This window comes from Phocoena sinus, chromosome 3 (genome assembly GCF_008692025.1).
Source record: "Phocoena sinus isolate mPhoSin1 chromosome 3, mPhoSin1.pri, whole genome shotgun sequence".
NCBI lineage: Eukaryota > Metazoa > Chordata > Mammalia > Artiodactyla > Phocoenidae > Phocoena > Phocoena sinus.
In genome coordinates this window covers 129,945,225-129,957,831 of record NC_045765.1, presented here as the reverse complement: position 1 = coordinate 129,957,831, position 12,607 = coordinate 129,945,225, and the positions used below count along the sequence as shown (strand labels likewise).

At 40.1% G+C, this 12,607-nt stretch overlaps 1 protein-coding gene and 1 non-coding gene across 2 annotated transcripts in view; one reads left to right on the top strand and one right to left on the bottom strand.

Annotated features, from left to right (window-relative positions):
* ANKRD55 (ankyrin repeat domain 55) overlaps window positions 1-12,607 on the bottom strand; it is a 457,064-nt gene that overhangs the window by 324,832 nt on the left and 119,625 nt on the right. The gene's annotated exons all lie outside the window — the stretch shown is intronic.
* On the top strand, window positions 9,084-9,185 carry LOC116752383. Its single transcript, XR_004349466.1, has one exon. It is a non-coding gene; the product is annotated as a U6 spliceosomal RNA (small nuclear RNA).

Sequence of the window (12,607 nt, the reverse complement as noted above, 5' to 3'; positions counted from 1 at the left end):
GACTCTGGGGAAAGATGATCTTCCCAAGGTCATAAAACTACAAGTATGTTTGGTGGAGGGTTCTCTTGGGCCTTTAGACACACTGGCCATAATTCTTCTGGGTATGTTTTCGGTTTAGCTGAGGAAAAAGGGAGAGATGGAGGGATGGTCCTGTATTACCAGGCCTATTCAATGAACCACGGCTGAAGGAACGGCTTTGAATCATAGACAATGCCTGGCTCAAAGCAGGCATTCAATGATTTTAGAATAAGTGATCCAGAGGATCATTAAGAAAAGGTGTTCATTCTTGCCCTGGTTCATTGACTTGTATGCATAAAATACATTAAGACAGGATAAGAAATACTTACCTAAAGGAAAAATGACTGATATAGCAAGAAAATCATAGGAATATAGGTATGTTATTCATTTGGAAGGCCTATGGCTGGCACAATATATGCTTATAAAATTGATTTACAAATTAATTCTCTAGGAAGAATAATACAGTGGTTATTCTAGCAATGTTGATAGCTACAGATGTAAGAATGCAATAATAAAGAAAGTAGGACAAAGAGAGCTAACCCAGAGCCTCTCAAACACTTGCATATATTGAAATTACCTAGAGGGTTTGTTAACATATGCGTCCGTAGGCTCACCCCCAGAGTTTCTGATTCAGTAGGTCTAGGATGGGGCCTGAGAATTTGCATTTCTAATAGGATCCTTGGGGAAGCTGGGCTGCTCCTCCATCTGGGAGCACAGTGAGAACCCCTGAGTTAGAAATCAGCTTGGGGAAGAGTGTAAACGCATGGCAGAGCAAGAAGTACATGACTGAATGTAGTGGGCATCTGGTGTCAGGGACTTTGAAAAAGAATTTGGACGAGGTAGTTGAGAGCTCTGAGTGCCAAACTTAAAAAAGAAAAGACACTTTCTAAAGCAACAGAAAGACATTAAATGTTTTTGCTGAGAAGCATGATGGATCTCACAACCTGTGTTTCAGAAAGATAACTCTAGTGACAAGGTAAGGGTTCTAGGTCTTTTTGAAAGCAGAAGAAATTGGGTAGAATCTGTGACTATTCTGTGTAATTTCATGATATGGCAAACTAAATGAGATAGAGAAATTAAGTGACATGATACAAAATAAACTGATATTATCTTTAAAAATACTCTAGATTCAGCTTCCGGGAAGATGGCGGAAGAGTAAGACACGGAGATCACTTTCCTCCCCACAGATACACCAGAAATACATCTACACGTGGAACAACTCCTACAGAACACCTACTGAATGCTGGCAGAAGACCTCAGACCTCCCAAAAGGCAAGAAACCCCCACACGTACCTGGGTAGGGCAAAAGAAAAAAGAAAAAACAGAGACAAAAGGATAGGGACGGGACCTGCACCAGTGGGAGGGATCTGTGAAGGAGGAAAGGTTTCCACACACTAGGAAGTCCCTTCGCAGGCGGTGATTATGGGTGGCGGAGGGGGAAGCTTCGGAGCCGCGGGGAAGAGCACAGCAACAGCGGTGCGGAGGTCAAACCGCAGAGATTCCCGCACAGAGGATTGGCGCCAAACGGCACTCACCAGCCCAAGAGGCTTCTCTGCTCACCCGCCGGGGCGGGCGGAGCTGCGAGCTGAGGCTTGGGCTTCAGGTCAGAGCGCAGAGAGAGGACTGGCGTTGGCGGCGTGAACACAACCTGCAGGGAGTTATTGCGCCACAGCTAGCCGGGAGGGAGTCCGGGGAAAAGTCTGGACCTGCCAAAGAGGCAAGAGACGTTTTCTTCCCTCTTTGTTTCCTGGTGCGCGAGGAGAGGGGATTAAGAGCTCTGCTTAAAGGAGCTCCAGAAAGGGGTGCGAGCTGCGACTAAAAGTGCGAACCCCAGAGACGGGAATGAAACGCTAAGGCTGCTGCTGCTGCCACCAAGAAGCCTGTGTGCGAGCACAGGTCACAATCCACACCCCCCTTCCGGGGAGCCTGTGCAGCCCGCCACTGCCAGAGTCCCGGGATCCAGGGACAACTCCCCCGGGAGAACGCTCGGCGCACCTCAGGCTGGTGCAACGTCACGCCGGCATCTGCCGCCACAGGCTTGCCCCGCACTCCGCACCCCTCCCTCCCCCAAGCCTGAGTAAGCCAGAGCCCCCGAATCAGCGGCTCCTTTAACCCTATCCTGTCTGAGCGAAGAACAGACGCCCTCCAGCGACCTACACGCAGAGGCGGGGCAAAATCCAAAGCTGAGCCCCTGGGAGCTGTGAGAACAAAGAAGAGAAAGGGAAATCTCTCCCAGCAGCCTCAGAAGCAGCGGATTAAAGCTCCACAATCAACTTGATGTACCCTGCATCTGTGGAATACCTGAATAGACAACGAAAAATCCCAAATTAAGGACGTGAACTTTGAGAGCAAGATTTATGATTTTTTTCCCCTTTTCCGCTTTTTGTGAGTGTGTATGTGTATGCTTCTGTGTGAGATTTTGTCTGTATAGCTTTGATTCCACGATTTGTCCTAGGGTTCTATCTGTTCTTTTTTTTTGTTTTTTCTCTTAATAATTTTTTTATTTTAATAACTTTATTATATTTTATCATACTTTATTTTACCTTATCTTCTTTCTTTTTTTTTCCTTCCCTCCTTCCTTCCTTCCTTCCTCCCTCCATCCCTCCCTCCCTCTCTCTCTTTCTTTCTTTCCTTCTTTTTTTCTTCCTTTCTACTTCTACTACTTCTTTCTTTCTACTTTTTCTCCCTTTTATTCTGAGCCGTGTGGATGAAAGGCTCTTGGTGCTACAGCCAGGAGTCAGTGCTGTGCCTCTGAGGTGGGAGAGCCAACTTCAGGACACTGGTCCACAAGAGACCTCCCAGCTCCACATAATATCAAACGGCAAAAATCTCCCAGAGATCTCCATCTCAACACCAGCACCCAGCTTCACTCAATGATCATCAAGCTACAGTGCTGGACACCCTATGCCAAACAACTAGCAAGACAGGAACACAACCCCACCCATTAGCACAGAGGCTGCCTAAAATCATAAGTCCACAGACACCCCAAAACACACCACCAGACATGGACCTGCCCACCAGAAAGACAAGATCCAGCCTCATCCACCAGAACACAGGCACTACTCCCCTCCACCAGGAAGCCTACACAACCCACTGAACCAACCTTAGCCACTGGGGACAGACACCAAAAACAACAGGAACTACGAACCTGCAGCCTGCAAAAAAGAGACCCCAAACACAGTAAGATAAGCAAAATGAGAAGACAGAAAAACACACAGCAGATGAAGGAGCAAGACAAAAACCCACCAGATCTACCAAATGAAGAGGAAATAGGCAGTCTACCTGAAAAAGAATTCAGAATAATGATAGTACAGATGATACAAAATCTTGGAAATAGAATAGACAAAATGCAAGAAACATTTAACAAGGACCTAGAAAAACTAAAGTTGAAACAAACAACGATGAACACAATAAATGAAATTAAAAATACTCTAGATGGGATCAATAGCAGAATAACTGAGGCAGAAGAACAGATAAGTGACCTGGTAGTTAAAATAGAGGAAATAACTACTGCAGAGCAGAATAAAGAAAAAAGAATGAAAAGAACTGAGGACAGTCTCAGAGACCTCTGGGAAAACATTAAATGCACCAACATTCGAATTATAGGGGTTCCAGAAGAAGAAGAGAAAAAGAAAGGGACTGAGAAAATATTTGAAGAGATTATAGTTAAAAACTTCCCTAATATGGGAAAGGAAATAGTCAATTAAGTCCAGGAAGCACAGAGAGTCCCATACAGGATAAATCCAAGGAGAAATACACCAAGACACATATTAACCAAACTGTCAAAAATAAAATACAAAGAAAACATATTAAAAGCAGCAAGGGAAAAACAACAAATAACACACAAGAGAATCCCCAAAAGGTTAACAGCTGATCTTTCAAAAGAAACTCTGCAAGCCAGAAGGGAGTGGCAGGACATATTTAAAGTGATGAAGGAGAAAAACCTGCAACAAAGATTACTCTACCCAGCAAGGATCTCATTCAGATTTGATGGAGAAATTAAAACCTTTAGAGACAAGCAAAAGCTGAGAGGGTTCAGCACCACCAAACCAGCTTTACAACAAATGCTAAAGGAACTTCTCTAGGCAAGAAACACAAGAGAAGGAAAAGACCTACAATAACAAACCCAAAACAATTAAGAAAATGGGAATAGGAACATACATATCAATAATTACCTTAAATGTAAATGGATTAAATGCTCCAACCAAAAGACACAGACTGGCTGAATGGCTACAAACACAAGACCCATATATATGCTGTCTAGAAGAGACCCACTTCAGAACTAGGGACACATACAGACTGAAAATGAGGGGATGGAAAAAGATATTCCATGCAAATGGAAACCAAAAGAAAGCTGGAGTAGCAATTCTCATATCAGACAAAAGAGACTATAAAATAAAGACTATTAGAAGAGACAAAGAAGGACACTACATAATGATCAAGGGATCGATCCAAGAAGAAGATATAACAATTGTAAATATTTATGCACCCAACACAGGAGCACCTCAATACATAAGGCAAATACTAACAGCCATAAAAGGGGAAATCGACAGTAACACATTCATAGTAGGGGACTTTAACAGCCCACTTTCACCAATGGACAGATCATCCAAAATGAAAATAAATAAGGAAACACAAGCTTTAAATGATACATTAAACAAGATGGACTTAATTGATATTTACAGGACATTCCATCCAAAAACAACAGAATACACATTTTTCTCAAGTGCTCATGGAACATTCTCCAGGATAGATCATACCTTGGGTCACAAATCAAGCCTTGGTAAATTTAAGAAAATTGAAATTGTATCAACTATCTTTTCCGACCACAATGCAATGAGACTAGATATCAATTACAGAAAAAGATCTGTAAAAAATACAAACACATGGAGGCTAAACAATACACTACTTAATAACAAAGTGATCACTGAAGAAATCAAAAAGGAAATAAAAGAATACCTAGAAACAAATGACAATGGAGACACGACAACCCAAAATCTATGGGATGCAGCAAAAGCAGTTCTAAGAGGGAAGTTTATAGCAATACAATCCTACCTTAAGAAACAGAAAACATCTCGAGTAAATAACCTAACCTTGCACCTAAAGCAATTAGAGAAAGAACAAAAAAAAAACCAAGTTAGCAGAAGGAAAGAAATCATAAAAATCAGATCAGAAGTAAATGAAAAAGAAATGAAGGAAACAATACCAAAGATCAATAAAACTAAAAGCTGGTTCTTTGAGAAGATAAACAGAACTAATAAAGCATTAGCCAGACTCATCTAGAAAAAAAGGGAGAAGACTCAAATCAACAGAGTTAGAAATGAAAAAGGAGAAGTAACAACTGACACTGCAAAAATACAAAAGACTATGAGAGATTACTACAAGCAACTCTATGCGAATAAAATGGACAACCTGGAAGAAATGGACAAATTCTTAGAAATGCACAACCTGCCAAGACTGAACCAGGAAGAAATAGAAAATATGAACAGACCAATCACAAGCACTGAAATTGAAACTGTGATTAAAAATCTTCCAACAAACAAAAGCCCAGGACCAGATGGCTTCACAGGCGAATTCTATCAAACATTTAGAGAAGAGCTAACACCTATCCTTCTCAAACTCTTCCAAAATATAGCAGAGGGAGGAACACTCCCAAATTCCTTCTACGAGGCCACCATCACCTTGATACCAAAACCAGACAAGGATGTCACAAAGAAAGAAAACTACAGGCCAATATCACTGATGAACATAGATGCAAAAATCCTCAACAAAATACTAGCAAACAGAATCCAACAGCACATTAAAAGGATCATACACCATGATCAAGTGGGGTTTATTCCAGGAATGCAAGGATTCTTCAATATACACAAATCTATCAATGTGATAAACCATATTAACAAATTGAAGGAGAAAAACCATATGATCATCTCAACAGATGCAGAGAAAGCTTTTGACAAAATTCAACACCCATTTATGATAAAAACCCTGCAGAAAGTAGGCATAGAGGGAACCTTCCTCAACATAATAAAGGCCATATATGACAAGCCCACAGCCAACATCCTCCTCAACAGTGAAAAACTGAAAGCATTTCCACTAAGATCAGGAACAAGACAAGGTTGCCCACTCTCACCACTCTTATTCAACATAGTTTTGGAAGTTTTAGCCACAGCAATCAGAGAAGAAAAGGAAATAAAAGGAATCCACATCAGAAAAGAAGAAGTAAAGCTGTCACTGTTTGCAGATGACATGATACTATACATAGAGAATCCTAAAGATGCTACCAGAAAACTACTAGAGCTAATCAATGAATTTGGTAAAGTAGCAGGATACAAAATTAATGCACAGAAATCTCTGGCATTCCTATATACTAATGATGAAAAATCTGAAAGTGAAATCAAGAAAACACTCCCATTTACCACTGAAACAAAAAGAATACAATATCTAGGAATAAACCTACCTAAGGAGACAAAAGACCTGTATGCAGAAAATTATAAGACACTGATGAAAGAAATTAAAGATGATACAAATAGATGGAGAGATATACCATGTTCTTGGATTGGAAGAATCAACATTGTGAAAATGACTCTACTACCCAAAGCAATATAGATTCAATGCAATCCCTATCAAACTACCACTGGCATTTATGACAGAACTAGAACAAAAAATTTCACAATTTGTATGGAAACACAAAAGACCCTGAATAGTCAAAGCAATCTTGAGAACAAAAAACGGAGCTGGAGGAATCAGGGTTCCTGACTTCAGACTATACTACAAAGCTACAGTAATCCAGACAGTATGGTACTGGCACAAAAACAGAAAGATAGATCAATGGAACAGGGTAGAAAGCCCAGAGATAAACCCACGCCCATATGGTCACCTTATCTTTGATAAAGGAGGCAGGAATGTACAGTGGAGAAAGGGCAGCCTCTTCAATAAGTGGTGCTGGGAAAACTGGACAGGTACATGTAAAAGTATGAGATTAGATCACTCCCTAACACCATACACAAAAATAAGCTCAAAATGGATTAAAGACCTAAATGTAAGGCCAGAAACTATCAAACTCTTAGAGGAAAACATAGGCAGAACACTGTATGTCATAAATCATAGCAAGATCCTTTTGGACCCACCTCCTAGAGAAATGGAAATAAAAACAAAAATAAACAAATGGGACCTAATGAAACTTAAAAGCTTTTGCACAGCAAAGGAAGCCATAAGCAAGACCAAAAGACAACCCTCAGAATGGGGGAAAATATTTGCAAATGAAGCAACTGACAAAGGATTAATCTCCAAAATTTACAAGCAGCTCATGCAGCTCAATATCAAAGAAACAAACAACCCAATCCAAAAATGGGCAGAAGACCTAAAGAGACATTTTTCCAAAGAAGATATACAGACTGCCAACAAACACATGAAAGAATGCTCAACATCATTAATCATTAGAGAAATGCAAATCAAAACTACAATGAGATATCATCTCACACCAGTCAGAATGGCCATCATCAAAAAATCTACAAACAATAAATGCTGGAGAGGGTGTGGAGAAAAGGGAACCCTCTTGCACTGTTGGTGGGAATGTAAATTGATACAGCCACTGTGGAGAACAGTATGGAGGTGCCTTAAGAAACTACAAATAGAACTACCATATGATCCAGCAATCCCACTACTGGGCATATACCCTGAAGAAACCATATTTCAAAAAGAGTCATGTACCACAATGTTCATTGCAGCTCTATTTACAATAGCCCGGAGATGAAAACAACCTAAGTGCCCATCATCGGATGAATGGATAAAGAAGATGTGGCACATACATACAATGGAATATTACTCAGCCATAAAAAGAAACGAAATTGAGCTATTTGTAATGAGGTGGATAGACCCAGAGTCTGTCATACAGAGTGAAGTAAGTCAGAAAGAGAAAGACAAATACCGTATGCTAACACATATATATGGAATTTAAGGGAAAAAATGACATGAAGAACCTAGGGGTAAGACAGGAATAAAGACACAGACCTACTAGAGAACGGACTTGACGATATGGGGAGAGGGAAGGGTAAGTTAAGCTGTGACAAAGCGAGAGAGAGGCATGGACATATATACACTACCAAACGTAAGGCAGATAGCTTGTGGGAAGCAGCCGCATAGCACAGGGAGATCAGCTCGGTGCTTTGTGATTGCCTGGAAGGGTGGGATAGGGAGGGTGGGAGGGAGGGAGACGAAGAGGGAAGAGATATGGGAACATATGTATATGTATAACTGATTCACTTTGTTATAAAGGAGAAACTAACACGCCATTGTAAAGCAATTATACTCCAATAAAGATGTAAAAAAAATAGTATTATCATCTAACAATATAATGCTCTTGATTTATTATTTTAATTTAAGGAACATATATACTTTTCATAAACATTTTGGAAAATACAAAAAAGGAGAGAAAGAAAGGCAATAACCTAAATTCCCAGCACCTCCAGAAAACCACTAGTAACTTTTTTAGTGTATTGTCTCCATTTTTTTTATGCACAAGAGTATTTCACTCTCTGTGTTGTGACCATACTATAGATAAAATTTTTCCTATTACTTTATAAAAATTATTTTCTTAAGTCATTGTGAGCTCTTGCTAAACACAATAGTTGCATACAAGTATGCCATAGCAGATACTGATGTTTGCCTATCTAACAGTCATATTCCAGATTTTTCCATGCCCGCTGAATTTCAATGTTTTTAGGCCGACACCTCCCTTATTTGACTTAAGTAAATCTTAATTAATATAAAAAAATCCTGGTAGTTCCCTCTTGCTGGTAGTTGATTTAATGGCTGTCTATTACTTTAAAAAAAGTCAAAAGTTTTTTACTTTGACAATCAAAGTTCTCTATGACAGCAGCAGGTTGAATAATGGTCCCCAAAGTTATGAGATCCTAATACCCAGACCTGTAAATGTTACATTATTTGGAAGATGGCTCTTTCCACGTGTGATTAAGTTAAGCATCTTAAGATAAGTGAAGTACACTGAATTATCTGGGTGAGCCCTAAATGCCATCACAAGTGTCCTTATAAGAGAGAGGCATTGCTTGCTTCCACAGCACATGTACTAAAATGGGAACAATAAAGAGAGATTAGCATGGTCCCTGCAGAAGAGTGACATGCAAATTTGTGAAGCATTCCATATTTTAAACAAAAGAGAGAGAGAGAAAGAGAGAGGCAAAGGGAGATTTCACACAGACACACAGAGAAGGTGATATAAAAATGGGACAAAGAGAGATTTGAGCATTCCGTGGCCACAAGCCAAGGAATGCTAGCAGCCATCAGAAGGTGGAAGAGGCAAGGAATGAATTTTCCCCTAGAACCTCCAGAGGGAGCACGGCCCTACTGACGCCTTGATTTTGACCCAGTGATTCTGCTTTTGGACTTCTGGCCTCCAGAACTACTGTGACAGAATAATTTTCCACTGTTTTATGTCACCATGTTTGGTGTCATAGAAGCTGTAGGCAAATACTGTTCAAACCCTTCTTGAAATGTTCTGTCCAATTCTGGTCGATAAGACATGGTCTATGGAATGGTAGGGTCTTCTTGGAAAGACTATCTTGCTCTTAAAAAGAAATACATGTGGGAAAAGTCTTATTTCTTCTGCCAGATGTTGTTGCACCTACATGTAACATTAGAACTGTGGAAGCCATGTCAGCCTGAGGACAAGCCAATGAGCCAAGGATGGGAGAGCAGAAAGATGAAAGACGGAACAAACTTGGGCCTTGGATGACATCATCAAACTACTTTAATTAACTAGCCCTGGGACTTCCCTATAATGAGACTTCTTACATGAGATAATCTTATGTGAATTAACATGATTCTTAAGCTGTCTTTAGTTGGGTTTTCCCTTACTTTCAGCTGAAAGCAACATACCAAATGCATGCATCAAATGGATTATACCATAATTCAGAAATTGGCAAACTGTCCCCCGTAAATAGCTGCCTGGTTTTGTAAATAAAGTTTTATTGGATCACAGCCTCACCCACAGACCATTATCTGTGCTTTTTAGCATCACAACAGCAAAGTTAAGTGGTTGTGATAGAGACCAAATGGCTCACAAACCTAAAATTAGGCTATCTGATCCTGAAAGAAAAGGTTCACAAGCTTTTGCCATCCTTGAACACAGCCATTTTTTTTTATTGTTGGATATTGTTTTTCTAGTTTCTCCAGAAGTTGTCTTCTTTACACAAGTTTTTTTTTTTTTTTTTTTTTGCTGTACGCGGGCCTCTCACTGTTGCGGCCTCTCCCGTTGCGGAGCACAGGCTCCGGACGCACTGGCTCAGCGGCCATGGCTCACGGGCCCAGCCGCCCCGCGGGCATGTGGGATCTTCCCGGACCGGGGCACGAACCCGTGTCGCCTGCATCGGAAGGCGAACTCTCAACCACTGCGCCACCAGGGAAGCCCTACACAAGTTTTTAAACCTGTCATTTGGCCATATTCCTACATATAAGACAGAGTGCTATCCATTGAGAAAGCATCCAATAAGAACATAAATAAGCATGCATGGAAACAATTTACAATCATCTCCTAGATCATCTGGGATCTTATCAGAGTCTGCCAAAGATTGTAGTCAATGCGTGAGATTGCGTTTTCCACTTATAAATAAGTACAGGTGATTATAACAACTTAATTTAAAACTGCAGCCTAGTCTAGAAGAAGAACAAGAAAACAAGCTTTTCTTTCCCTATTTTAAGTTTAAATCAGCCAAACCAAACTTCCTCCCGGGCTGAAAGATGTTGGTGGAACTTACATCACAGTGAATGTTATTACAGCTGAGAGAGAAAGGACCCTGAACGGTTTCCAGTAGGCAAGCTTGAAGCACCCATACTTCACAGTTGAAACCTGTGCTGGGGAGATAACTACTATTCAGTGTAAAAGGCAGGACTCAAAGTGTGTCATGTAAATGGAACCAATTGTATATATATTGATGTCTGACTCCATGCCAATTTTCTTTCTCTCTTAAAGAAAAAAAAGGTCAATTCTTCTTAGAAAGTTACCCCAAGCTGAGCTGTGCTCTGAAGGCACCTTCCTTTAAGGGATCTGGGTGGCAGGCAGTCCTACAGTTAGAACTGTGGCCGCACAAAAGCAGGCTTTGGGAGGGAGTCACTGGCCAAATAACCCTTTGAACTTTGTAGGAAAGTCAAGGTGCAGCTGCCCCGGCCAAACATTTCTACTTGCTTTCCTAGAAGCTGTTCAGGAGTCTCTTTTGGTGCAGAAACAACAAGATGGTTGCATCTCCTAAATTTTTGCGGGCACTTCCAGGTCGCCCAGGGACAAAACCCAGATAAACTGATGAGGTTCATAGGGGATCTGAATCATCCTTGAGGATGAGCCGCACCTTGTCCTTTTTTCAGGAAGAGTCATCTAGGACGATCCTGGCAGCCTGGAGAGAGTCCAGAGTTAACAGCCCTGAAGGTAACACTCCATAAGTGCTTAGGATCTGGTGATGCTCTTCTCACACACACACATACACAGTCAAAAGCAGCAAAAACACCACCACCAAATCCTCAGAAAAACAGCTAGATAACCACTGACAGCAATGTGTCAGACTCAGAATATGAAAAATAGAGACAGATTTTCAACTCCATGAGTACTCAACAAGAATCAATAAAAGTGCTTTGGGAAAGCTCCTGTCTGGAACTTCCAGCCTATTCCGCAGTTACTTTCTTTCCAAAACATCTGATACAGGAGCCTTCTATTTCCTTTCCCAAAGAATGCTGGATGTATGTTAGGTTTTCCATATCAACTCTGCAAAACAATGACTACCGCCCCCCCCCCCTTTTCTTAACTGAGATAGACGTTAAAATCTGTAAGTGAGAAAGCACTCATTTTATTGCAGGTTTTCAACCCTTGTAATATTTAAAGTAAAAATGATAACTCATAAATAACTGAAGTAAATAAAACTTTCGATTTAAGATGTTAGGAAAAGAGCAGTTAAAACTAACACCTTTCCTTTAATAACACCTTTCCAGTTAACACCTTTCCTTTAATAACTTGGAAGTGTTTTGTACACGTTATCTGCTATCTCACTTTAATTTTGATATACAGCCCTATAAAATGAGCTATCCAATAGCTACTGAGGCTCAGAGTGATTAAACGACTTATTAAGTTTGCATTGTTTTCTTGTTAACCATGATCATTATTAAAGTAGTCTATGCTTCTAAATATTTTAAAACACAGAAATTTAGAAAATTATTCATTAGTTTATAACTTGAAAAAACAACCTCAACCAAATAAAGGAGTCTGATTTGGCAAGGAGGCACAGATTTTACTATAAAACAAAAGTAGCTGGAGCTTCAGAAAAGTTACTTGGCCCGCTGAGCCTCATTTTCTCATCTGTAAAATGGGCATAACAATATCTAACAAGCAGGATTGTTATAAGAATTAGAAATAAAATACGCAAAGGTTCTGGAAAATGGTAAAATCACAATAAATGGTAGTTATTCACATTTTCTTCCAGGAAGGCATTTAGATATCAGTTGTTTGCATTTTATATGTAATTTAAAATATTTATTATATACAATGTTCTATCACAATCAAACATTTTGACATACACTCTTTATACAC